General features: G+C 45.6%; 1 protein-coding gene across 2 annotated transcripts in view; it reads right to left on the bottom strand.

Annotated features, from left to right (window-relative positions):
• The window catches only part of IRF2 (interferon regulatory factor 2), a 149,514-nt gene that overhangs the window by 22,553 nt on the left and 101,301 nt on the right, over nucleotides 1-25,660 (bottom strand). The gene's annotated exons all lie outside the window — the stretch shown is intronic.

Below are 25,660 nucleotides of genomic sequence, written 5' to 3' on the forward strand. Positions count from 1 at the left end.
GAAGACAGGTGCACACCAGCATGTCAGCTCCATGAAGGCAGGGAAGGGTCTTTTGCTTTGTTCCCAGCTGTGCCCACAGTTCCAAGAGCTGTGCCAGCCACAGAAAGGGAGCACTGTTTGGTGAGTGAAGGAATGAATGAATGAGATAGCTAAGGGCCCTGGGGACGTTGTCACCGTCATCACATTTCTAATGTCCACCAGGGTTGCAGGCCAAAGCCTATTGCTTTCTTGATGCCTCACAGGGGACATCAACAATTGGTAAATGTTTTCTAGAATCTCACCCCTCCTCCAACAAGTCTTCAGTGAGAAGAAATAAAAATTCCCTTGGCGAATCTATATCTTGGGTACCATCCAGTCAAGCCAAGGCCAAAGCTTGGATACTTGGGATTCTTCCGAGCTCGAAAGAGCCCTTGGAGCTTATGTGCCTTCCTGAATGCATTTCTGCAGAGAATCCGCACGCGTGCCTGAAAGACCATTAAGTTACCTTGAGTTCCATGCCTCCAGTTCCACACCTTTTCAGTCTGTAAATTTGGTCCAGCAGAGACTCCACAATCTCCACGATCAGTGGCTGGCGTAAAGTGCGGCTGCCATAAAGTATGGCTGTCGTGAAGCGCGGCCGCCATCAAGTGTGGCCGTCGTAACGGCGAGGTGAGTCCCCTTGCTGCCCCTGTCACTTTAGATCAGTTTTCCTGACTTTCCCTGAACAGTGGATGAGCACAAGGTCTTGCAGCACAGAAATGAACATCCTGAGGGGGCGCTTGGGCTTGTACCTGACCACACACTCCGCCAAGCACTTTCCCAGCGTTTTCTCATTTGATCCTCACAAGAACCCTCCGTTATTAGCCCATTTCTCAGATGAGGGAACTGAGGCTTAGGTAGGTTAAGTGGCTCGCCCCATACCACAGTTACTAAGCAGAGGAGTCCGGACGTGAGCTCAAGTCTGCCTGGCCCTAAAATTTGTTCTCTTAGCTTTTACAGAAAATTCCAGGTGTGAGGTGACAAGAGTTACAGGTGCTTGGGTTGTGTGCTCTCAGGAGCAGTCTTCCCTTCAGAGAATAGACGCCTCCCTTGTAAACATCTTGCACACTGAAACTGCTGGCAAAAAAAAAAAAAAAAAAAAGATTTTTTTTGCTCCTGCAAGTTTTGTTGTAAGCATGTAGCAGACCATCTATATTTAGCATAAATGAGTTTGTGAGTGGTCCCAGGAATCTAAATATAATGCATTTTGCTTCTAAGTTACAAACAACGAACTTACAAGGAGAATTTTGGTCTTTAGCCTGTTTATTAAATGAGGCACTTTCTGAACTTTCTTGTATGAGAGAAGGAAAGGAATGACCATTTATTGAATGTTCACTATGTGCCGCCATTTTACAGAACGAGTCCGTCTAGTCCAGCAGCCAGAGGAGAGAGGCCCTTCCCTCAGCTAGTAGGTGAGGAAATGGAAGCTTACACACTATGAGTGGCAGAATCAGGGTCCAGACCAAGCTCCAGTGCCAAAGCCGGCCGGTTGCCATGGCTCCTCTGAGTCGGCTGGCATCCTCCCCACACTGAGCATCTGGGCAGGCCAGAAAGCGGGCCACCACTCTCGCAAACGCTCCCCCAACGAGGAGGACTCATCCCCCAGCGCAGAGCAACCCTGAATATCAGCTGTCTGTGTTCAGTGGGGCTGCCCTCAGAATCGGAGGGAGCGCAGCTTGAAAAACCGCTGTTGAGGGCGACCCCCTGAGACCAGTGACAGAGAGCCTCTCCTGGACCAGACTCCAGCCAGGCTCCTCCGAGACCTCTTCTCAACTAAACCTCAACTTTGTCCTATAAAGACTTGAACAAACACTAACCTAGTTTCTCACAGCTCGAAGCTGCATCCCTAGGTGACCCTAAGCTCCCCCTTAAAGTGCCAACTTGAGAAAACTCAAGGCTGCCAAAAGAATGGACTGTTCCAGCCGCCACCTGAAGACAGGGCCCCTGGATCCCAGCCTCTGCACCAGGGGAGAGGCTAACTTCAGTAAGTGCCAGTTGACCAGCCCAGATGGGTTTCATATGGACCAAGCCCCACTTCTCACTTTTTGTGATTTTTCACTTCCCTGACTCTACTGAGCCCTGCTCACCCCCCTCCGTATTCGCTCATTCTCCCTTTAAAACACTCAGTTACTTCTGTAAAATCAAAGTTGAGTTCAGTTCACACGGGACTCTTTTCTCTATGATAGTGGTATATTTCTGATCAAAATCCATCCTTCCCACTTTAACTAGTGTCCAGCTTTGTTTGTCTTTGACACCAGTCAGCTGACTATCACTCTTAATACTCCGCAGCCCGCCTTCCGGACCCTTGCTGCTGCCCCGTCTGCCCCCACCCCAACACTAATCCTAGCAACCACTCTCCCTGGCCTCTGCTTCCCTCAGCCTCCTGCCTCTCCCACATCTCCTGGGTTTCCACTTCTCATTTTAGGGAGGAAAAGTAGGAGTCACCTGAGTTGGGCTCTGGCATGAAATAGAAAAATGTTTGGGTCAGATGGATGTTCAGGTCACTGAAACAGCCCATCTGAGTGCTACTCTTCCAAACCCTATAGAGCAGTTATTAAGGGGATTGGGAGGAAGCAGCTTACTTCCAAGAGCCCAAGAACTGGGTGCTGCAGAGAAAGGTGTTGCTGGCAGCTCTGGCTGCCACGCCTTGGTGCTGTTGGAGCTGCCCCTGCAGGGCTCAGAGCCCTGCACTGGGGAAGAAGAGGACTTCGGTGGGGAAGGAAGAGAGCTCCTGGGCTCTCAGCCACTTTGCGGGGGAGGAATCTTCAGGGCTGGCATCTTCTCTTCACTCTTAGCCACCTGCCCTTCAAACCACTTCATGTAACTGCAGATGGGGTGTCAACTGGGAGTTTCCATGGGAGTTGGGTAATTTCCAGATAGCTTAGTGTTTCCTCCCAAGCTGTGCATAAGGCCAGATATATCTACTGCTTTCAAGATTTCAGAAGAAGAGTTAGAGACCTTAGGTTTTGATGTGGCATTACTTTAGTTTGTGATGAATGTCAAGGGCATAAGCCAGCATCTGAGGCAGGCTTTTCCTTGTGAATTTGGGCGTGTACTTTGAGTCTCTAGACTCAAGGATGTTCATCTGTAATGTGAGATTATTGGAGTTATGACATCCAAAGTATCTTCAAACTTTAAAATATTTGAACACTTCACATTTTTATATTTTCCCAGCACTATTCTGGGCAAACAGTGGTAGCATAAGAAGTGGAACTATGGAAAGATTTCAAGATTTCTACCACTTTATAACCCATCTTCCTGCTGTAGTGCATCCAAGAGAAATATAAATCTAACTCCAAAAGCAGTGAGAGCAACGTTATCACCCACCTTGGCAAAATTTCATTAAATTTCGCTAATCCTAGAAGCTTCTCAGCCAGAATTTCTCATCTTTCTCTCACCCTTATCTCTTCCCAAGTTTGTGAGCTATTCATTTCCACCCAAGGGAACCTGCTGTTTCTCTCTTTGCCTGTACTAAGTTTTTCAATTTTTGCAGCTTTACATGTTACCAGTGAAAGGGAGGAGAAAGAGGAGAAGGTCTTCCTATATTGTTTCTGTCATATATGAATCTAAACGCACATGTAACAATATCTTCCCGGGAGATACTATTTTCCTTAAAGAGCTACCAGTGTAAATCCTTGACCTTTTAACACAGAGTTCCTCTCATTTCTCAAGGCAGTTCAGGTCAGTGCTTTTCAAACATTTCTGTGCTTTGGAAATCTGCACATCCTGTTAAAATGCAGATTTGGATTCGATAGTCTGGGGCAGGGTCTGAGATTCTGCATTTCTAATAATCTCAGATAATGGCCATGGATACAGCTGACCCTTAGACCTCACTTTGAATAGCATGGTTTAGATTACCTCATTTTTTCTATAATGCCCCTGGCAACACTGAAGTGGAGTTATTGCAGTTTTACAATCTGTATTTGTCATTTTACAATCAGGCAACCTAAGGAATCCCGGTTGGCCTGTGATTTCATTTGCTCTTAACTTTGAGGCCAGAGCTGGAGATCTCTGGCCAATGGATAGCCTGTTGGAGATGGTGTCACGTGGAGGCTTTTCTAAGACAGAGGCACGTTGACAGAGAGATACTAGTGGGGACGTCTCTGTATGAATCTTTAATGAATTGAGGACCTGCCTACTGTTTGAAAAAAGTGTCATGAATGGGTTTCTTGGAAGATCCTAGGAGCCTCTGTTTAGGACAGTTCTCAAATGTCATTGGAGCATCAGGCAGGTGTGAAAGATTGTTTTCTGTACAAGAGAAGAGGCAAGGAAGGACCTTGAGATAATGGGGAGCCCCTGGTTTCCTCTTTCAGCTGAATCTGCCGGCTCTCCTTAGCATAATCTCCCTTACACGCCTGAACTGAAAAGGGAAGTTGGAGGATTCGGGCTACGGAAGAGACTATGGGACCTGGGAGCTGAGGGCTGGGGACCAGGAGTCTGATGTCAGTAAAGAACAAGACCGAGGAGTCAGGGTTCAGACACCTGGCCAGAGAACATTCGGGAGGGAAAACCACCAGCCAGCTGCATTCTTCAATGTTATGTGAAATCAAAACATGTCATAGCTGAAGGGACCTCAGGGTCCTAAGCCTCCATTTGCAGACAAAGAAACTCTCCTCCAGGAAGCTGGGTGATTTTCTCAAAGTCATAATATTAGTTGGGGATTTTAGCTGGCCTTTGAACTCATGGTCCTGTGCTCTTTTTGCACTTGAACATGTTAAACTCTCACACATTAGACGTAAAAACAGTTCTTCCCAAGATTGAATTTAAACTCTACTTCTGAAATTCTACAAGCAGTGGGCAGGAAAAATCAGCAAAAGAGACCATCACCATGTCCCCCAGAACCAAGCTGGGACACCTGTGGGCAACTGCATGGTTTGAGGCAGGCTTAGACTGTTCAAGCAACATGTCTCTCCAACAGAGAGCTGATTCCACCACACCCAGGAGGACATTTAATCTCACAACAGTCCATTAAGTAGATAATATTCATCCCATTTCACAGATGGGGAAACAGTCTCATATTAAGTAAGTGGCTGTAGGTCATATATCTGACCTGGGACTCAAACCTGGGCCAGCCTTCTCCCAAATCCTGTGCTTTCCTGCCCTCTCCCTGGCCCCTTGCCCTGCCGTGCCCTCCCTGAGTTGCCAGGAGCATTGTCTGGAGCCTCCAGGAACACGACTTGGTTTTCCCAAACACTGGGAGAAAAAGAAGAATCCAGGGGAAATGGGATCTGAAATTCAGCTGCTGGGAAAAGCAAGATAAAGGGGGAACAAAACCGGACAATTAGTAGAGAATGCTTGCTTAGTGCCCAAAGTTTACTGAACAGTTTTTCCTCTCGGCTCTTGTTTCTGTGAAGGGATCATTCAAGGTACTTTCCAGCAACTGTTTGAGACTCTTGTTTTGATGAGCTGGAACAATAGCAGTTATGTGGGTGGTGGGAGCCCCCTTTCTCACTTTTCTTTCCTTCTTTCCTGTCCTGACCCCAGAGGCAGTAAGTCACCCATAAAACCCCCCCAAGAGTGTGTCAGGTTGGGGCCACACCTGGGCTGGTGCTACCATTCCTGTATAGTCACTGCTCAAGGCTTTCTGCCCTTCAACAGCATGGGCTGAGTGCCGGGGGAGGAGGGATGGGGGGAGGCAGATCTCGCCCATAACCATGACATCTTTGCTTCACACTTACCATCAACCTGGGATTTTGTTTGTATCTGCAGTGAGGTAGCCAGCTTGAAAGCAGATTCCTATTGGGAGAGAGACTTTTCTCAATTTTTTTAGTAGGTCAAAAACCAAATTAGATGACCCAGATCATTTTCCACACAGATAGAGAAAATCCCCCCATCCTTCAGTGTCAGCGAAGCTGGTTAGGCTGTAATTCTTAGGCAGAAGGATGTTGTCACATGGAGGAAACATGAAGCCCCAAGCCTGTCCCTTCTAGAACCAAGGGGTTACAGGAGGAAGGGAAGGAGAGAAAGGAGGACAAACTCTGGGGCTTTGGTTTACCTTTTTTCTCAGAACCAACTTTTAGGAAGAGAGGAGCTGTAGAAACACCCAGATTGCAGAAGGGAGGCTGGAACCACAGAGGAAGGGGAAGTTTCAGGTCCTCGGGGAATACCAGCCTTCAACTCAATGCCACATCCAAAATGGCACAAGGTAATGGCAAGTGGGTGACAGATAAACCCAAGGCAGGGCTTCTGGATGTCCTAGGCCTGCATATGGCTGGAGTCCAACAGTCCTAGGTGCTGCAAGAAGGGAACACAGCCATGCTAAGAATGCCATCCACCAACAGAGATCTCAGATCACTCCAGAAAGGCCTTGGCGATTCCAGACATCAAGATTAGAGAAAATGGCCAGGTCTCCAGACTCCAATGGGGGCTGCAGCATAGCACCGCAAGGGGCCAGATGAGGCCAGCAGCCCCCGCAAGAGGGACCAGTGCAGGAGGTAGCCCAATCCAGCCACTCTCTTGCACAAACTGGCATGTAAATAGTGGACACGAAATGGACCTAATCATCCCCTCTGCCATGAAGCTGCAAGAGCTACACCTCTCCTCCATTACCAGGCATACCAACTTCACCCATTCACTCCACCTGTCGTCCTGAAATAATTACTGATGGTGCCCCCTTTCAACCTCAAACATGTCCTGAATTGATCTGGCATGTGTGGTTATAAAATAAATAATATAGAATAAGGTGCTTATTGTGATTTCATTTATTAATTAGAAAGTAAATTCACCTGTATGTCTCCGGTTTCTTTGTGTTTGCACATCTGCAGAGAACATGTTTGGAAAGATACTGCTAACAATGGTTACCTGGGCAGTGGGTGGGGATGTGGAAAGTGTTGTGCTATTTTAGGTGCATGGCTTTTTGTACTAGCTCTGTGTGTGTGTGTGTGTGTGTGTGTGTGTGTGTGTGTGTGTGTGTGTGTGTGTGTGTTTAAAGTGTCCCATTTGGAAGATGAGTTATAATGGTCTCTCCAACCAGGATACAGGCATGGTCTTGAAGAAGAGTCAAAGAAGATAATGGAAACTGGAGAGCCTGAGCGTTTCTACTAAAGGGACTGAGCATTTTTCAAACTGGTACAGTTTATACTCGTATTATTGCAAACAGACTAAGTTCACCAGACATTCTAAGCAGAGAGTAGTTTGTTTTTCCTATTACCTGGTGGGGGTGGGTTCATAAGGAAAATCAGATGAGCTGGAGAGAAGCACGTTTTCTGTGCACATCTGAGCACAGGTTGATTAGCTTTGTGACATGCTGGAGCTGAATCTGACTACTAGTTTCGAAGACTGGTTACTCATTTCTTCCAATTGACAGAAATTGTACTATCCTTTTGTGAGAGCATGACCTGTGATATTTCTCATTTTAAGGTTTTGCTTTTGGTCCACACTCAGGCCCATAACTAGTGACAGATCCCAACCAATGAGAGCACAGCACCCCGTCACTGGGCTGTGGATGGGCTACAGGGGACGGTCACAGGACCCTCAGCCTTCGGAAGGTCAGGCGGGGCTGGCAGTCACGTCCAATCTGGAGAAGCCTCTCCATGGACCCCAGTGGCTGGGTAAATGTTAGCATTCACCATGTGCATCATGACATGAAAATAAGTTGGGAAGCACCCCTGGGCACTATTTCACAGCAAACGAGATCTCGTGAAGGGTGACCGTGTCAATAGAAGCATTAGTGACAAATCTAAGCACACTGTGATAAAAGTTGCCTTACCAATTGTTCACACATGATTTTAAGTGGAAAAGAACAAGATAATTATTTTAAGTTTGAAATCAATATTGAGTGATTTCTGTAACAAACTATTTTATTCATATTTTTGTTTTATTTGATGTTTAAAAGTTATTATAAGATATTTGGAAAGGTTTTTCCATCGGATGTGCTTGAAAAGATATCTAAATATAATAAATTTATAAATGAAATGACAGTGTTTGAGGGGATCCCATGACAAACATAATTAGCCCTCTTAAATATGTTGAGTGCATTGTCCCACTTTTTTATATTCACATTTCTTTTCGAGTATTTCAACTGCTTACTGACAGACTTTCCCAAATAGTAGATGTTGTGAACAATATAAACAAAACAAAAAAAGGAACAATGTCACTAGTCATCCAGTTATATAAAAGGTTGTCGCAACTCACTGCAGTGGCCCATTGACAGTGCACCCTGGAGGGAATTCAGGATAGCAAAAACAGGATGAGGAATTCTGTGCTTTGGATAAAGGGGTCCACAGATAATTAAGGTGCGTATCTCAGGAAGAATTCCAATGACTCCAGATTCTTGCATCTTCCCAAACGTAGAAAAGCATTAAAACCATTAACCTGAGATATCTGTTCTTTGAAATAAGCAGTAATCTTTTACCAAGATGTATGCTTGACTACATGTATTTCCCAGCCAAAAAAATCCATGTATGTACTGGGTACCCCCCTACCACTTCAGATCAGTTCCTCAGAGCTACTAAGATGCTGTTTACTGGACTACAGCTCTCAGTAAGGTCTCTGAATAAAACTGAAACTCACAAGTCTTATGTTGCGCGTTGCTCTCAGTTGACTGTATGATTGTTGAGAATGTACTTTACTAATAAATAAAATAATAAAATTTGGAAGTTGCATTTAAACACTTAAGGAAGAAACAGCTTACTTTTAAATTTTTGTAACCTTCAATAAGTTGAATACCAATTTTTAAAACCAAATAGTATTTTAAAAATACTAATTTTTAAAACCAATTAGTTGAATACTAATTTTTAAGACCAAATATGAAAACCAGTACTCTTTTCTACAAAAAAGGACCCTCACCCTCCAAAATTTACCACAACACACACATTAGCTTTTGAGTGGAGTGAGCCTTGTGCAGAGCAAGAGGACAAACTAGCCCATCATCGCTTCACCTTTCTGAACCTCAGTTGGTGCAATGAACTTCAGTGAATGAGAGCTGTTACATTTAGTCTTTCTTCTTCCTCCTCCCTTTCAGTCCTAAAAATTCAAACACTGGGTGTCAGTATTGCTCAAAAGCACAGACCTATTCTTAGAGTCAGGATGTAAGCTGTTTAAGTAAATCCATTGACAAATCACCCAGAAAAGTTTTTAAATATGTTCTAAGCTGGACCACAGAGACAAAGCAAATTGTTATTCCGATCTCTGAAGCTGGTGTGCAGGCTTCACCAGTGGGAGACCACCTGACCCGAGCATATCTGCAGTTCTGCAAACAGCTACTTTCCCACCCCATCTGCCCCTTCTGGGAGCTTCCTTTCCACGCAAGGGACCACCTGTTATAAAACCCGAAGAGGGACTTTGAACTGTTTGTCCGCTTCACAGAGGGTAACTACTTCATTCAGGTAAAAAAGCAGGAGATGGGGAAAGAGATTTAAAAACAGCAAAGGATGAATGAATGATGAAAGAAATGAACTCACAAGTTCAGTTTCTGAAATCATTCCAAGCACCTGAAACTTACCTCCTGCATCAGAAATGCCTGCCACCCCCCATCATTTATTCTTCCTCTTCTCTGTCCCCAAATTCATGTTGAGATTTCGATTTGTTTGGTTGGTTGGTCACTTATTTTAATTGTTTTAACCACAGTTGCCTAGAGCTTAGGACCCAGATTATTTTCCACCTGTGTTTTCAAATTGGACTCTTTATCCTGTCCCCTTATCTTGCTGCTCTTCCCATCCTCCACCAAGTGGGACGGCACAAGTTCACTCAAGTTCCAGTGCTTCTGGGGGCGGGAGGTTAGAAATACAGAACATCATCATTTGTGAATGTGGAAAGCTCTCTGGTCTTTTTCTCCTCCGGATTCATGTCTCTCTCTCTCTCTCTCCTCTTTCCCATCCACCCCTTTTTTCTGTTCTCTCTTCTTTCTTTCTGTTCCTTTTCCATAATGTAAAATCTATTCCATTGAAAGGTTTCTCTCTGACTAATTCCACTACGTAGTTTTCTAACATTCATTTTTGACTTTCAAGGGGGCCCTCACCATATTATGTGACATTTTTCATGATTTGATGACTCTGAGCCATTTCTTGATGAGCCACAGAAAAGGGGCTTGCAGGTGGTTAACCACCTAGCCCTGCCCTCAGAAGATGGCATGCAGCTCTGTGCTCCATGGAGTTGCACCTGGAATGCATGTTACTATCCAGCAAAGCCGGGGGGGGGGGGGGGGGGCGCAGGGGTCACATTCTCTACTCTGAAAAGATCTTCCAGCAGGAGGAGGCACATGTCCTTGGCCTGAAAACAAGTCCCTGCTGAAGCAGCTGGAGGGAGGGGACCAGACCACCTCCAGGCTGATCACACCCAGTGAAGAAGCAGATTTTCTGGGTACAACTGGGCCAATTCCAGTTTGATCCTGGACTCCAGAAGGGTCCTGAACAAGGAGAGGTTGTGATGGATTTGTCCTCAGTGGCATCATTAAAACTTCGCTTCTACCCTCTTCTTGGCTGCCTGGCCAAGCTTTCTTCCACCTCAATTTCTCTAGCCCTTGGTTATTCCATCGCCTTAGTGGGAATCATCATTTCAATCACCAATATTGTTGACTTTGGTATTAGTGAAGTTTTAAAAACCCTTTTGCCTAGCACTCTCACATTTTGTGATCTCACATTTCTGTTTTTGGATCCATCAGTTAACAGGTATTTAATAATGCACACACTGTTTGCTAATCTGCTTTTTCCCCTTGACAATTACTATGAATATTTCCCCTCTGTTATTTAGGAGACTTGTAAATATCATTTGATGGTTGTGTTGTAATCCATCATGAGATATCCCATAAAGTATTTCTTGCTGTTGGACATTTAGGTTATTTCCAAATTTTCACTACTCCAAATAATGCTTCCATAAATATTAGTGTAGCAAAAGCTTTGCAATCATTCTTTCAAATATTTTTAAAATACATATGTAATAAATGAACACATGGACTTGGTAAAAACTTTACAAATATGACTAAAGTTCCCATTAATGACCAGCTTTAGTCTAGTCACTGTCATTCACATAGAGATAGCTACTGCTATTGGTTAATGCCTATCCTTCCCTTTTTTTTTGGCACACGGGCTTAGTTGCTCCGTGGCATGTGGGATCTTCCTGGAGCTGGGATCGAACCCGTGACCTCTGCATTGGCAGGCGGATTCTTAACCACTGCGCCACCTAGGAAGCCCCTTCCTTCCCTTTTTAAATGTGTTTACATATATTTTCACGTACCTAAGTAAAGTATATAGTGCTGCATAGTTTTTATTTGCAAGGCTGGGAGTGGTGCACAGATGCTCACATGCTATATACATTCACTCAGCAGAATATCTTGGAGACACTTCCATGTTCTCACATGAAGATCTGGAACCCTCTCTGTAACTGTTGCGTAGGATTCCATAATAAGGACAAATCACTGTTTATTTGGTTAATTCCCTACTGCTGCATATGTGGGCTCTTTTTAGTTTCTTGCTAAGACAAACAACGCTGGATTAGAACTTTCCCTGCTCACATGTGCAAATGCTTCTCTGGCAAGATTCAGAGACATAGAATTGGTGGATCATAGAGAAGGCAGAGTTTTTATTTTAAGATCTACTGTTAAATCGCCCATCACAGTGGCTGCACAATGCAGCGCCCGCCAGCAAACACATGAAGGTGTGTGTGTCACTGCCACCTCATCCACGCTTTATATGAGCAAACTCTGGATTGTTGCCTCTCTGATTAAAACTGGATCTTATGGTATTTTATTTGCAGTTTCCTGATTTCTAAAAGATCAAGTATCTTTTCGAGTTTACTGGCCTTCCTAGGTCACATTCCTGAAAGTTTAGTTACTGGGTCAAAAGATATGCAATGTGTGTGTGTGTGTGTGTGCGCGTGCGCGTGCACATATCTATATTTCTGTATGTATATATGTATGTACTTGTGTATGTATTACTCTTACTACAGAGTATATAAACTATTTTTTCACACTCTGTACAGCATTGAGTTTTAAATCTGTTGTTGTTTTAACAATTTTGTAGGTAACTATAGCCTCTCACTTATTTTCAATTGTTTTCATTAAGAACAAGATTGTCTACCTTTTTATAATTTGGGGCAGTTTATATTTCCTTTTTGTGAATGGCCTATTTTCTCTCTCATGTGGGGTTGTTCATCTTTATTTCTGTGTGGGTTTATAAGACCTCTTTACACGCATTAAGAATCTTAACCTAGGGCTTCCTAGGTGGCGCAGTGGTTAAGAATCCGCCTGCCAATGCAGGGGACACGGGTTGGATCCCTGCTCCAGGAAGATCCCACAAGCCGCAGAGAAACTAAGCCCGTGCGCCACAACTATTGAGCCTGTGCTCTAGAGCCCATGAGCCACAACTATTGAGCCCATGTGCCGCAACTACTGAAACCCACGAGCCTAGAGCCTGTGCTCTGCAACAAGAGAAGCCACAGCAGTGAGGAGCCTGTGCACCACAACGAAGAGTAGCCCCCGCTCACCGCAACTAAAGAAACCCCGCACGCGGCAACAAAGACCCAACACAGCCAATAAATAAATAAATTAATTAATTTTAAAAAAAAAGGAATCTTAACCTATACACCATGACTAGCCTTGTGAGACCCCAAGCAGAGGCTCAAGCTAAGCCAGGCCTGGACTCCTGACCCATGGAAATTGTGAGATAATAAATGTGTGTTATTTTAAGCCCCCCCACCCCGCCAAAAAATCTTAACCTATATCTGAGGGTTCAATAAAGTCCAGATAGTTCAATTAACGGAAGGGGTCCCTGGGAAAATCCACTTTAGGGACTCGTGCCCCTCAAATAAACAAATTAACTTTATAAGAAGCCTGTCTTCCTTTGGTTTCCATGTTGTCTCTTAATTTGTAAAGTGTCCTGACAGAGTGTTGGGATAGAGCAGCGGATTTTGAATGCTTGGTGTAATTAGACTCCGGCTGTTGACTGTTAAAGCACGTCAGTGACGTCTGCCGGGTCATGGCGTCACAGTGGCCTCCCCAGACGGGCCCGAACCTGAAGCACTGTAGGCCCGTCCCTCCCCCCTCCCCCTCCCCCTCCCTCCTCCCCCTCCCTCCTCCCCCCTCCCTTTTCCGCTGCCCCTCTGCGGAGCGTGCTGGGCCCGGCTCACCAGACTGGCCCCGCTCCCGCCTCCCACTCACTGCACAAGCGGGCCGGTGGGAGCTCCCCTCTGGGGACACCAGCTCCCAGGCCGCCTCATCGGTCCTGAGCTGACGGGTGAAGCCAGCAGCGGGCTAAGCCCACAGCGCCCGCCCGCTTGGAGAGCGATCCCAATGGTGGGCGCGTTAACCGCTTCCACGTGGACACGGCAGTCTGCATGGCTTGCCTGCCCAGCTCTGCAGAGAGCTGGAGGACTGTGTCGTTGGAGCGGCCCTATACTTCTTTCCACCTGGCGGCTTTCTGGGGCCACACCTTCCTGCTCAGGGTGTGGGGGTGAGGAGGCAGGCTGCAGCTATAGCGGCCGTGCCCAGCCATGGGTCGGTGCCACAGCGGCCCCTCCCCCAAGCAAGCAACCTGTCAACCAGCGACCGTTAGTGGTCCTGCTCAGCCATTGGTCGGTGCCACAGTGGGCCCTCCCCCAAGCAAGCAACCAGTCAACCAGCGACCGTTAGTGGTCCTCCTCAGCCATTGGTCGGTGCCACAGTGGGCCCCTCCCCCTTCCCCTCTCCAGATAAAAGGAGCCAGAATTTGGCAGGAGGGTAGATGGTTTTTGGAGACACTAGTCTGCCATCTTCTCCTCCGCTGGCTTTCCTATTCCTTGCCTCAACACCTCAGCTCTGATTCATCGGCCTGTCAGGCAGCAAGCACAGGGAGCTTGGACTCAGTAACAGTGGCAGGTCCCCAACGTTTGGCCCCTCTTCACAGGAGCCAGGACCCCCCCTTCCCACCAGCTCACAGGAAGGGGGCAGACGTGGAGGCCCCAGGGCAGCCCCTGCTCTCGCACTGACTGGAACCTATAGCTGCCACGTCCAGCTCACAGCTCCTTACTCCCTTCTTTTGCAGGGAATCCTCCCTTTATCCCAGAGAAAGTTTGCCTTGGTTTTACCTTTTTGCTCAAAATCTGTATTTTCAATATGAAGGAGAAGGTGAATAGGTTCTAGAACTAGAAACACACATAATGGACCATATGTAAAGTAAACTGAAGGCAGACTAACAAGAATCATTCACGGCGGGTTCAAATTGCAGCTCCACCCTGACTGACACGCAGCTTTCGCACCAGGCTCAACATTCTCATCTGTAAAACGGGAATCACATGAGTGCCTACTTTAAAGGCAGTTGTGAGGATTAACTGAATTAGTTCCCCTATTTATTCTGGCCCAACACGCATTTTTTTTGTTCAATATCTCTAATCATGGTTTCACCCTCTAGTCTCAGAATAAAGATCTCTGTGTGTGAACTATACTTTCCAAAGTAGTAGAAAGGGGCACACGAGGATGTATAAATTCTTTGGAAACAGTAGCTAGAAAAGAGTCTGCTGTGGATAAAAGGACTTTTCTTGTCTGTCCTGCATATGATATTAGGTTTTTAAAAACCCCTCACTTCAGTTGAGGAGTCTAGCAACCATGGAATACCCAACAACGGTTACCGTGGCTGCAAGGAGGAAGCAGAAAGAACCTCCCAGCAGTGTTTACTGAAGAAAAGGGAGTCAGTAGCTCCAGTAGTTAACTAATGACTGTGCCTTGTTCTTGAGACTATAAGACGGGAATGACTGCAAAATGTGCAGAAAAACACAGCCCTGTCCTTTCCAAGGAAATCACAAGATGCACCTCTGCACATTGAGAGGAGCTGCCCGTGACTCCATCAATATTCCCTACACAGAGAAATATGCCCAAAGGTCCCGTGTCTTCAACATTGTAGCTGATTTTCTGCCATAAGTTTCAGTACATTCTATCATCGTGTTTACATTCTTAGCATATTAGGGACACTTTTTCTCATGAAGTGAACATGGATGATTCCTACCAGCCCAGATATCTGGATTGATTTCAAGAATTGTGGAAACGGGGAGGGGGGAGAATTTATGAATGCACTGATGCCTCCCTGACCTGCTTAGGGCTGTTTGCAATGATAGTTGCTCATAACATGTAAAATTGGTCTCCCTTCCTCAGACACCCCCGCATTAATCCTAGTTACATGTTGACTTTATAACCTGGTATCTGGGAACAAATGCCCTCTCCTGGCGGTACCTCACAAGAGAGAACCCTGGATGACTTGTATGACCATCATATTACACAACTTTGCTCAGTCCTGGTCCACACCTCCTCATATGTGGCAGACTTACCCTCCATTACCTCTAAATGTGACCTCCTTTAGAGATAGTCTTTACTGAGCTATCAAGTTGAAATGAAGTCATTAAGGTAGGCTCTAATCCAACAAAACTGTGTCCTTATGAAAAGGGGAAATTTGGGAGGTTCCTTAAAAAAACTAAAAATAGAGCTACCATAGGATCCAGCAATCCCACTCCTGGGCATATAGCCAGAGAAAATTGTAATTTGAAAAGATACATGCACCACAACATTCATGGAAGCAACCTAAATATCCATCAACAGAGGAATGGACAAAGAAGATGTGGTATGTATGTACAATGGAATATTACTTGGCCATAAAAAAAGAATGAAATAATGCCATTTGCAGCAACACGGATGGACCTAGAGATGGACCTATAGATTGTCATGCTGAGTGAAGTAAATCAGACAGAGAAAGACAAATATCATATGATTAAAAAAAAAGAGTACAAATGAACTTATCTACAAAATAGAAATAGAGTTACAGATGGAGAAAACAAACTTACTAGGGGGTGGGGGGAGAGGATAAATTGGGAGATTGGGATTGACCTATACACACTACTATATATAAAATGGATAACTAATAACAACCTGCTGTACAGCACAGGGAACTCTACTCAATACTCTGTAATGGCCTATATGGGAAAAGAATTTTAAAAAGAGTGAATATATACATATGTATAACTGATTCACTTTGCTGTACACCTGAAACTAACACAGTATTGTAAATCAACTTTTACTCCAATACAAATTAAAAAAAGAAAAAAGGGGAAATTTGGAGACAGACAGGCACACGATCAGGGAGAAGGCCATGTGAAGATGAAGGCAGAAATTGGGATGATGCTTTTACAAGCCCAGGAACAGGGAAGAGAGCCAGCAAGCCAGCAGAAGCCAGGGCAAGGCCTGGAGCAGGTCCTTCCCTAGAGCCAGCCCTCGGGAGGAGTCGGTGCGGCCCATACCTGTGAGACAACAAACATCTGCCGTTTAAGCTGCCCAGCTTGTGGTGCTTCGTTATGGCAGCCCTAGCAAACGAACACAGGCAGCGATCATGGCTTTATTTTTGTATCTTTTTTTGCCATCATGTCTATAGAGCTTAGCATTATAGGAGCTTAATGCTTATTTACTGAAAGAAATATTTCTACTCTGAAGAACAAAGAGGAGATGTGTTTCCTGCCCTTGAAGATCTGATAATGTGATGAAAAACACAAAGAAGGAAAAAGACAATTCAAAGTGTATGCTTAAGGCCAGGTAAGAGACATGGACGGGGTGGGCAGAGCTGGGCAGCCACCCCGGAAATGTCCCAGTGCCTTGAATGAGTTAGTCAAGTGGAGAAAGAGAATTGGAACAAACAGAGAGAACAAAACCCAACAGCAAGTGAGAACATAGACTATTTGAGGACCTGTGAGTAATCTGGTATAAAGATAAGCTAGAGCCTGAGCACGAGGGGGTTTGTATAACCTGCAGAGTCTGGGAACCAACAAAGTGAATTTAAATAGGGGAGTGACATTCCTGGTCAGGCTTGAGTTCTAGAAATGTCTCTCTGGCAAAGTAGGGGTCGATTCCAGGGGATGTGACTCACCCCAGGATGCTCACTGCTCTTTGTGGACATTAGAAGTCGAGGGGTTCTTTATCACCCCTCCACCTCGAGGGCAAGCAGTATCCCCAGGGCTGGGCCTGGCTGAGGACAGCTTGTAAGGTACATGCCCTGCACCCAAGACCAACTCCTGTTTTGTCCTTTTACTGGGCAGCAATGGCTCCTCACCAGATGTGTTGGACGATTTTTAAGTCCAGACAATCCCCACTCTCCTAGAATCTGCCTCTAATTCTTGGAAGTTGGGGTAAAACCACACGTTTTTCATCATTCCTCAAAACCGCTGGCTCCGAGCATGCAGTTCTGTGACACTGGGGAAGAGCCTGTGGACATCTGTGTGGCGTCTCTGTTCCCATTCCTATTTCTCCAGTAGAGGAAAGCAAAGGCATGCAAAGCTATAGAGACCACAGGGAGGGTCCGAGGGCAGACAAGATGCTGAAGGAATGAGGCTGCCCCAGACACACCTTCCCCAAAGGAGACAGGAGCAGAAGCAGGTTCCCGGAGGATCCGAGGCAGGACACACAGGGGGTCAGCTCAAAGGCAAAACACCTAGTTCTGCCCCGTAGTCTTGCTCTTGTTATGTTTATCACCTCTCAGAGGACATGTGAAGGAAAGGAAAGCAGCCTAAGAGAACTCATTCTGGGGGAACAGAACTTATCCTGGGGATGGGAGGAAAGCACACAGGCGAAGCCGCCACTGCGCCCATCCACAGGGCTTCTGCATCCTCAAACACTGTTCCCCAGCTGCCACTCGGGCCCAGCCCGGCCCCAGGCCTCATGGGAGCCAATGGGATGGACGTGGTCTGGGCGCTGCAGAGGGTTACGGCACTTATTCGCCCCGGCAGACTCTAAATGCCAGGGTACCCATCTGCTGACCCATAGATTATGACATTATGACGCGGCTGGTGTCGACATTTGCGTCAGCACGCTCAGTGACCCCGATGGGTCATCCTTCTGTCAGTGCTTCAGAGGTGCCGAGGGACACAGAGCTGGGGTGGGCAGGGTCACAGCAGAGCAGGGCTGCCACCTCTGTGGGCAGAACCTAACGACATGGAATTTCCCTGCTGGTCTGGATGGGGTTTGATGGGCTTTTTTCTTACTTCCTCTCTTAGATCTTTAGCCAACGTTATTACTGATACAAGAGAAACCCAGTGTCCTGTTTCACTCTAGCAGGGGTTGCATTTCAGCCATGGAGGGTGTTTGCCCCGTACCCAGAGGGGCGCTGAGTAGGGGCGAAGAGAAGCAAAGAGAAGCGAAGAGAAGCAGTGCACCCAGCCAGCCCATCGGGCCCTGGGAGTCTGCTCTGCTGCAGAAACTGCTGAAGCCTCAGCCCTGCCCACCTATCAGGACATTAGAAAGAGTTTATTCTAAGTCATGTATTCAGAAGTCATGTGTTCTAAGCCCTGAGAGATTTAAAAGGAAGGGGAAAAGAAAGTCAGGGCTGTTCAGGTCAATTTTATTACTGTTGTTAAGGACAAATTGGTAGACAGCGTGAGAACAGTGTGTTGAGACAAAAGACTTTCAACTTCAGTGCAACACACTTGCGATGCAGCTAAAAACTGAATTGCTAATCAATATTCCAATCAAGATATTCACATTTGTAAAAAATCAAGATTTCCATCTTCTCTTGAACAATAGGAAGACACAGCAACCTTCAACCAATAGCAACCTTCACCCATATATCTGCCTGCCAACAAGCAGCTCACCCTCAAATGCAGCTCTTCTCTCTAAATGGGGCCAGATTCCCCAGTTCAGCTGAATCCCACCCAGTCTCTTTTTGTCCTGTGTTACTTGCCTGGCCCCTGCAGGCACCTGCGTGGGTGGGATTGTGCTCACTTGGTGGACCCCAGGGCTGGGCCAAAGCCTGGTTCTGGTGACATTCGTTCTTCTAACATGGGGTGGTGAGCCCTCGGCTGGTCTTTCTGCAGAAGGCTGCTCTTAACTTTCCAGCCTGTACGAACAACTTCTCAGAGAACACAGCCTCACAAGGAGAACAACCCGCCGGGTTCAGTCCAGGCTATGCAGCAGGTTTTGGTACAACTCATTCTAAGTCCATATGAAGCCGGGAAGCATTTCTGCCGGCTTTGTGCCACCTTCCTTCAGTGCCACCAAAGTAGTGACTAAGACAGAGCCTTAGCCAAGTACACACAATTACATCTGGCTACAGGTAAGAACCCAGCCAAGTGGGAACAGTCTGCCCCCAAGGCAAACTGAAGTTTAATCTCTTTCAGAAAACACCTGCTTGGGATATTTAAGTGGTCGGTTTTCCAGAATGTCTCCCATAAAATTATGTTTTTTAAAAAACCCTTAAGATTTGAGCACCTATGAACATCATGTCATATATTCCGATGTTTGGACAGACGGTAAGGTAGAGCATGATAACAGCTAAACACTAAAACTTCAGACCCAGATAGTCAACGAGGGTGGGGCAGGGGGTGGTCGCCAAAGCACTAGGACATCTGGCACACCCTGAGCGTGAAAGAGACCATGAAAGAAGCAACGATTGAACTTCTTTTTGCACAGATGCACAGTGTATCTCTCTTGCTTGACCTGGAAATATCAAAGGAACCACAAAAAGATACCAGCTTTGGGAAATCCCATGTCCCCTCCAACGCTGACCTAAAAGGGCAGATGGTCTCTGTCACAGGTCCTGCCCCCTGAGGTCTACTTACTTTCAGCGTGGGCTGTGGGGAGAAGCACCTCTCCCTCATTTACCAATATGGCACGAGGGTGGGCGTAGGACCCTTCCTCCAACCTACCTCCCCATGCGACACAGTTCATATAACATGGCCCCACTGAACTGAAATGTTTCGGAAGGTGTGGAGTAGCAACTCTCCGTGAACACACAGAGAATTCTGAAAATCCTGGCTTAGAAAACACAGCGTTCTGATCTTCAGTGTAGGATTCCAAAACTGCCTTAAAGACCCGGGGGTCATATTAACTCCTAACACTTAGAATCCTTTAAAGCATTTCTCAGTTCCTTAAATTTCAGACCCAAGAAGTGAGACTCAGAGAAACCTCAGGATTCCTTCTTTTGCCTGATGGAGGCCCACCTTCTGAATTCTGGTTTCCTGTCTGAGGACCCACAGCTTCTTGAATTCACAACAGGAAAGTCCATGCATGTCAAAGAAGACCAAGTGTGCCCAGGTGGACCACGACATTAATATTCAGCCCGCAACAAGGTCATTAGCTCCAGTGAGAGTGCCCGGCTATTTGACCTAGAGACGCATGTGCGTGATAGCCGACCCTCGCTGTTCCCTTAGAAGCATCAATTCTGCCCACACTGGGTGGGTATCCAAGCTTTTACATCAGTGGAGGGCTGCATCAGCTACTGGCTTCTTACCTCTGAAGAACCTTCATCAGCTAATTCAGCTAAGCATTCAAAGCCCTGTGATCTCCTCCTTCTCAAACCACATTCCCCAGTGTAACATCAACAGGACTCATCAGAGAAGAAGGAAAAAGGCAGGGCTTATGGGGTGAAGATTTGAGTTTAAGCTCCTTCTCTGCGACTGAAATTCCTTACAGCTCACCTCCCTTGCTTGTCTGCTCCACTTCGCCCATGTGAGGATCAAATGACACAGTGGCGGTGAAAACCTCTGTTATAAATTATCATGTAAAGTCAGTTATTAACTAGCACAGAGGATGCTTGGGAGTTTCTGTGAGATGACTTACAGTGATTTCCTCCACGAGAACGGGACAGACACATCCTCCTGAGACATTCATTCCGTACCTCTGCAGCATGGCTATCAAGTCTGATCGACGTTTCCAGGATGAAAAGATTGATTTCTTAGGATGCCAAGGTGAGAGGCCTTTTAGAGAATCATGAATAAATATGGCAAAAATGAATCAATTAAATCTGCCTTTTTTTCTCTTGTTAATCTGTCTTTTGTCAATATAATTCACAGGGCTTCCATATACTGAATGTAGGAGGGTAGAAGAAAAAAAGTTTTTCCTACCCTACAGTGTCATTAAAAACATAAGAGATCCTGCAATTAAGGCTCAGCCCACTCTGAGCCGATATTCCCAATCTCCAACCTTAAACCTATTTTTTCCCTCCTGAGTGGATCTCGTATATTGACCTAGAGAAGATAAAGACAAAGACATTAAGAAGGTAACACTGAAGGTACCCATAGCCAGTTGGATAGAAGAGCTGGAAAAGTCCACGTAAGACGGAAATGATCCACACTCTAGGTGAACTATCACCAGTTTTTAAATTTTTGCTAGATGTTGAAATTAGATGAATAAAAAGAATGGAGCTTAAAGTCTAGGGAACTTTAAAAATGCTTTCAAATCCCAGCTCTGCTTCTCAGCAGCTTTTGGCCTTGAGGAAGTTATATATTCTCTGAGCTTTGATTTGCTCACCTATAAAATTCAGTCAGTAGCACACAGTAGGAACACAGCAAATGCTAGAGTCACTGAATATGTGGATAGATGAGGGGTTGACAGTCACTGAGTCAAAAATTGTTTGCTAAACCCAGGCTTAGTGGAGCCAACACAATGACAACGGAGTTGACAGAGAATTGTTTTCATGGGATGACAGGGTAAATGGAGAAAGGAGGTGGATTCTGGAAATGAGCTGCGAAGCCCCTTGCCTAGTTCCTTAACCATTCTGGTTAAACGTCCAGGAACCACTCTACTGCATCAAACCTAATGATAAATGGTTCAAGTTTTTGTGAAAGAATGTTCACTGTAGACCGATGCATCCCAAAAGCTCCTTGGCTTTCCTGAACCGGGCGGCGCCCAGCTGGGTGAGCAGGAGGCCTTATAAGTACAGCTTGTGACATTCCCCTGGCGTAAATCCCAATCAGACAGTCACCCCCCCTTCCCTGCTCCCATCCTCTGGCCTTTAAAGAAGAGGTAACTGTCCTCCTAAGGAAACATTTTTTGCCACTAACAAAGAGCAAAGGCCCTTTCCAAAAATGTTGTTTGCTGTCCAGTCTCACCTCTGTGGAATCATTTAACACACGCCACTTTTGTGTTTATGATGGTTTTGTTTTCACAGAGTAGTCACAAAGCTTAGTTCAAGGCCAAGAGTGAAAAAGTTAAATTGATGATAGACTTTCAACATGAATGTTCACGGTAGTGAGACTGTCAACTTTCTCTACTGTTTGGGGGTGCACATTTACACATCACACACTTACACAACTGTGAGGTATTTATAAGTGCATATCAGAGAAATGAACGCTTCACCATGTTGACAAGTTAATGTCAACAGTGACTTGGCTACTCTGAACATCATGCAGTTAATGTCCAAAATAGCTCATCCCACAGCCATATTTTGGCTCCCAACTGATCATTTTTGTGAACGTTAAGATTAGACAGGAAATATTGTTTTTAGAGTGTCTGGAATTTTAGCGAGTCTAAGGACTCCTGACGGTCTTATTTATTTTATTGGTGGGGCTCCCAAAAGGAATTTCGCACCAAAGATAGCAAGAAGTAAGCATTTTCTCACTTACCAAAACCAAAGTCGGCTGACACAGAAGTAAGGAGTCACACACTGGTGTATTCGTGGTACAAAGTTGCGAGATAGGGCACAGAGAAAAGAAGTACACCAATCCGGGTGGTGGTACTAAAAGATACTAAAAGAACAAACAAAATAACTGGCTTCGTGCAAAAATAAGTTGGAGTGGGGCAGGTTTTTCAGCCTTTGAAATGAAGAAGAGCACTTGGCTCAAGCCAGGGGGCAGAAATTGTAGCCTTGGGGAGGGGGTGTTGTTGGCCACAGGGATGTCAGCCCTGCCTGAGGTATCTTTCAAAAGCTGAAACAAATTCATCGCACACATGATTCTATAAACACAAACACACACATTTTAATAAATAGTTCCTGGGGCAGTAAGGTGCTCTTTCATTTTCTCCTAGCTCAAAACCATTTCGTTCATCTTATAAGTCCTTCTAATAAAAGAACTGAGGCAGCTCACTTTAAAGGCTTTAATGGTGGAAAAACCAATATGTAGAAATATAAGGCATCATAGAAATAAAGAACACTTCTGCTGCTGCAACCAAGGTCCTTAACAAAGGACTCATGCTTTATTCCAGCCTTTGAGCTTCTGAGAACATCCTCAAACTAAGGGACATAAACCTTCCTACGTGGGCCTCGCGTGGGCCTGTGTGCCTGCAATAATGGGAGGGGAGGGCTGTGGTCTCCTGTCCTCAATGTCATTACCAGGTGGTACGTTACAATGAAAGCAAGTCTCAGTCTGAATTCAGCCATAAAATAAACATTTGGAAGCCAGCAGGCACGAAAAAGTTGCATAACCAGTTTTGTAAACTCAATGAGGTATCAGTTCTCTGTCTTCCTGGCGCTCTGACAAATTCCTTGTATAACAGATTCACTTAAGGCAGATGTGACAATATTCTAACATCAGATTTAGCTACACATCTAGTCACAGTCCAGTGCGAGAACGTTCCTAAAAGCTGTGGATACAGATCCCGTTTCAAATCCTAAGCCAGAGACAGACAGCCTTGGGAAGGGCACACACTATCAATTAGGCTTTCTAGATCATAAGAGTCTTTTTAAGCAAGGGCAGGAATGTCTGATACAGTACTTTCAACCAACTCACATATTTGGACCACCTCTTGTTTCACCAATGAAAATTACTCCTACGATCCGTGGTGTTAAATATCCAAGCTGCTGGTGTTTGTGGGGAATGAAGACAGGGAAGTGCTTATCGCTGCCCCTAGGGCAGGACCTCGCTAATAATCCTCCCACAAACCTCCCCCGGAGTGTGTATGCATTCCTGAGGAGGGTCATTCAATATTAACTCCCTGCTTCTGGGGTGTCAATTAAAGAGAGACAGATATCACACTGCCTATGTCAATTGCAGACATTACAGCATTCTTGTTATGACGTTGTACTGCTTCCAGTCAGAACTCGGACAGGAGATCCAGGCCTACAACTGGCCACTGGGCTTAAGAGAGCCCTCTCTCCTTCCTGTCCCCGTGGCCTGGAGTCTTGGTCAGAATCTGCCTGTATCCAACAGCAATGCCTGTCTTCTCTTGCCTGTGCCCTGGACCAACCCTATTTACCAGGTGATGGTAACCAGGTTAGAGCTCGATTCCTTCCAGGGTCACCCGTGGAATTACGCTGAGGAAATGATGCCTTGGCCTCAAGTAATCTGTTTGAACTCTTAACATTTTCTTTCTATAACTCTAAATGCTCTGATGTTTCTTCTCTATGTGGTCTCTCATCCTCCAATTGGCAAAGCCTGTGGCTTTTGGGAGCATTAGAGGGCAATATTCCAAGCGAAGGAAGGCAGAAGCTGCCAGACCTCTTGAGACTGGGCTCCGAAACTCATAGGTCTCTTTGGCCCATTCTACAGGCCAGAGTAGGTCACAAGGTCATCTCAAGTTCTAGCGAGTGAAGACAGACTGTGCCACTGAATAAGAGGTGTGGCTAGGTCACGTTGCAAAAGTATGCATTCTAGAAAGGGAGGCATATACAGCCATTAAACAATCAACCAGTGTCGTTAAAAATATTTTATTTTCCTCATATGTGAAATGAGAACAATACTTAATTTCTAGGGTTATTATGGTAATTAAGTGAATAACATCTTTGAAAGGCCTAACATATGAAAAAACAGCTGGTGAAAGGATACCTATTATTAAGATCGTTATGATAGACTAAGGTTATAGACAGGCATCTCTCAAAGGAAAGTCTCTTGTTCTAGAACACTTGCCCTGTTAACATGTCTCTTTTTCTTGGTAGAGCCTGCAAGACACATGACAAGGAACTGAGTTTTGTTGTCAAATTTGGGGGATAAAATCTTGCTTATGCCTTCCTCACTGTAAGCTCCAAAATGCAAGTGGAGTAGGAGATGAAGCACACTGAAATTTTAATTTGATTTGCCTTCAGTTTTTGTGTTTAGTTTATATATGTGCATATGGGTCCATGTCCAGTCAGCAAAACAGAAACTACTGCAGGACTTTCAAATAGAGGTGCGTTAACATAGGAAATCGCCTACAAATATGTTAAACGGCTGGAGGGGATAAAAAAGAGAGAAGCCAAGATCACTCAGAGATTAGAAACTGCAGGAAGCTACTACCATCCTAGGGCTGACCAAGAAAAAGAAAAAATAGTGTTGAGGGGAAAAAAAATGGTGTTATCCAGAATCCACGATTGCTTTATTGCTGAGGCTGCTAGTATACCCACTACTCCACTGCAACTGTTGGAACGTCTTTCAGGAAGCCAGGAGGCTGAACTCCCACCCACGGTTGCCTACCACTGATCCTGCGGCAGCCAGAGCCAGGGTGCAGGAGCACCCCTGCCTCCCCTGCTGAAATTTGACTACCGGAGCACAAACCCACATCACCCACTGCTGCTGCTGCTGCCACTGCCAGAAACTTCAGCAGAGGCAAGGAAAAAAAAAAATGCCTTCTCCCTTCCACTTACTTCCCAGTCTCCCAGCAGCGTCTCCCAACTGGCTGGGGAGCCTGGGAGATGTCGTTTGCAGGCTTCCAGTCCCCTGTGGAAGACAGGGAGAGTGGGAATGGAGCGGAGAGCCTACAGACAAATAGCCTGCACCGTGCTCAACTTCTACACAGATGTTTCACACAGATGTGTGTGTATCTCCAGATGTTTTCTACTCAGGTCTATCTGAAGCAAAGAGAACACAGGCTGAATGTTTCAAAACCTTAATAGAACACTATCTCACCACATTTAACCCTCTGATGATCAAACTGCGCTTCCTCTTGGCCAGTTATTCCTTTCTTCCTTAGGGTTGGCAGGGGACATGTACATGCTAGTAAAAACTCAAGTGTCCCACTGCACTTTGCAAAACACCAGTGGAATCATTCTAGACATCGGATTCCATGCCTTGT

This window comes from Hippopotamus amphibius, chromosome 10 (genome assembly GCF_030028045.1).
Source record: "Hippopotamus amphibius kiboko isolate mHipAmp2 chromosome 10, mHipAmp2.hap2, whole genome shotgun sequence".
NCBI classification, from domain to species: Eukaryota; Metazoa; Chordata; class Mammalia; order Artiodactyla; family Hippopotamidae; genus Hippopotamus; species Hippopotamus amphibius.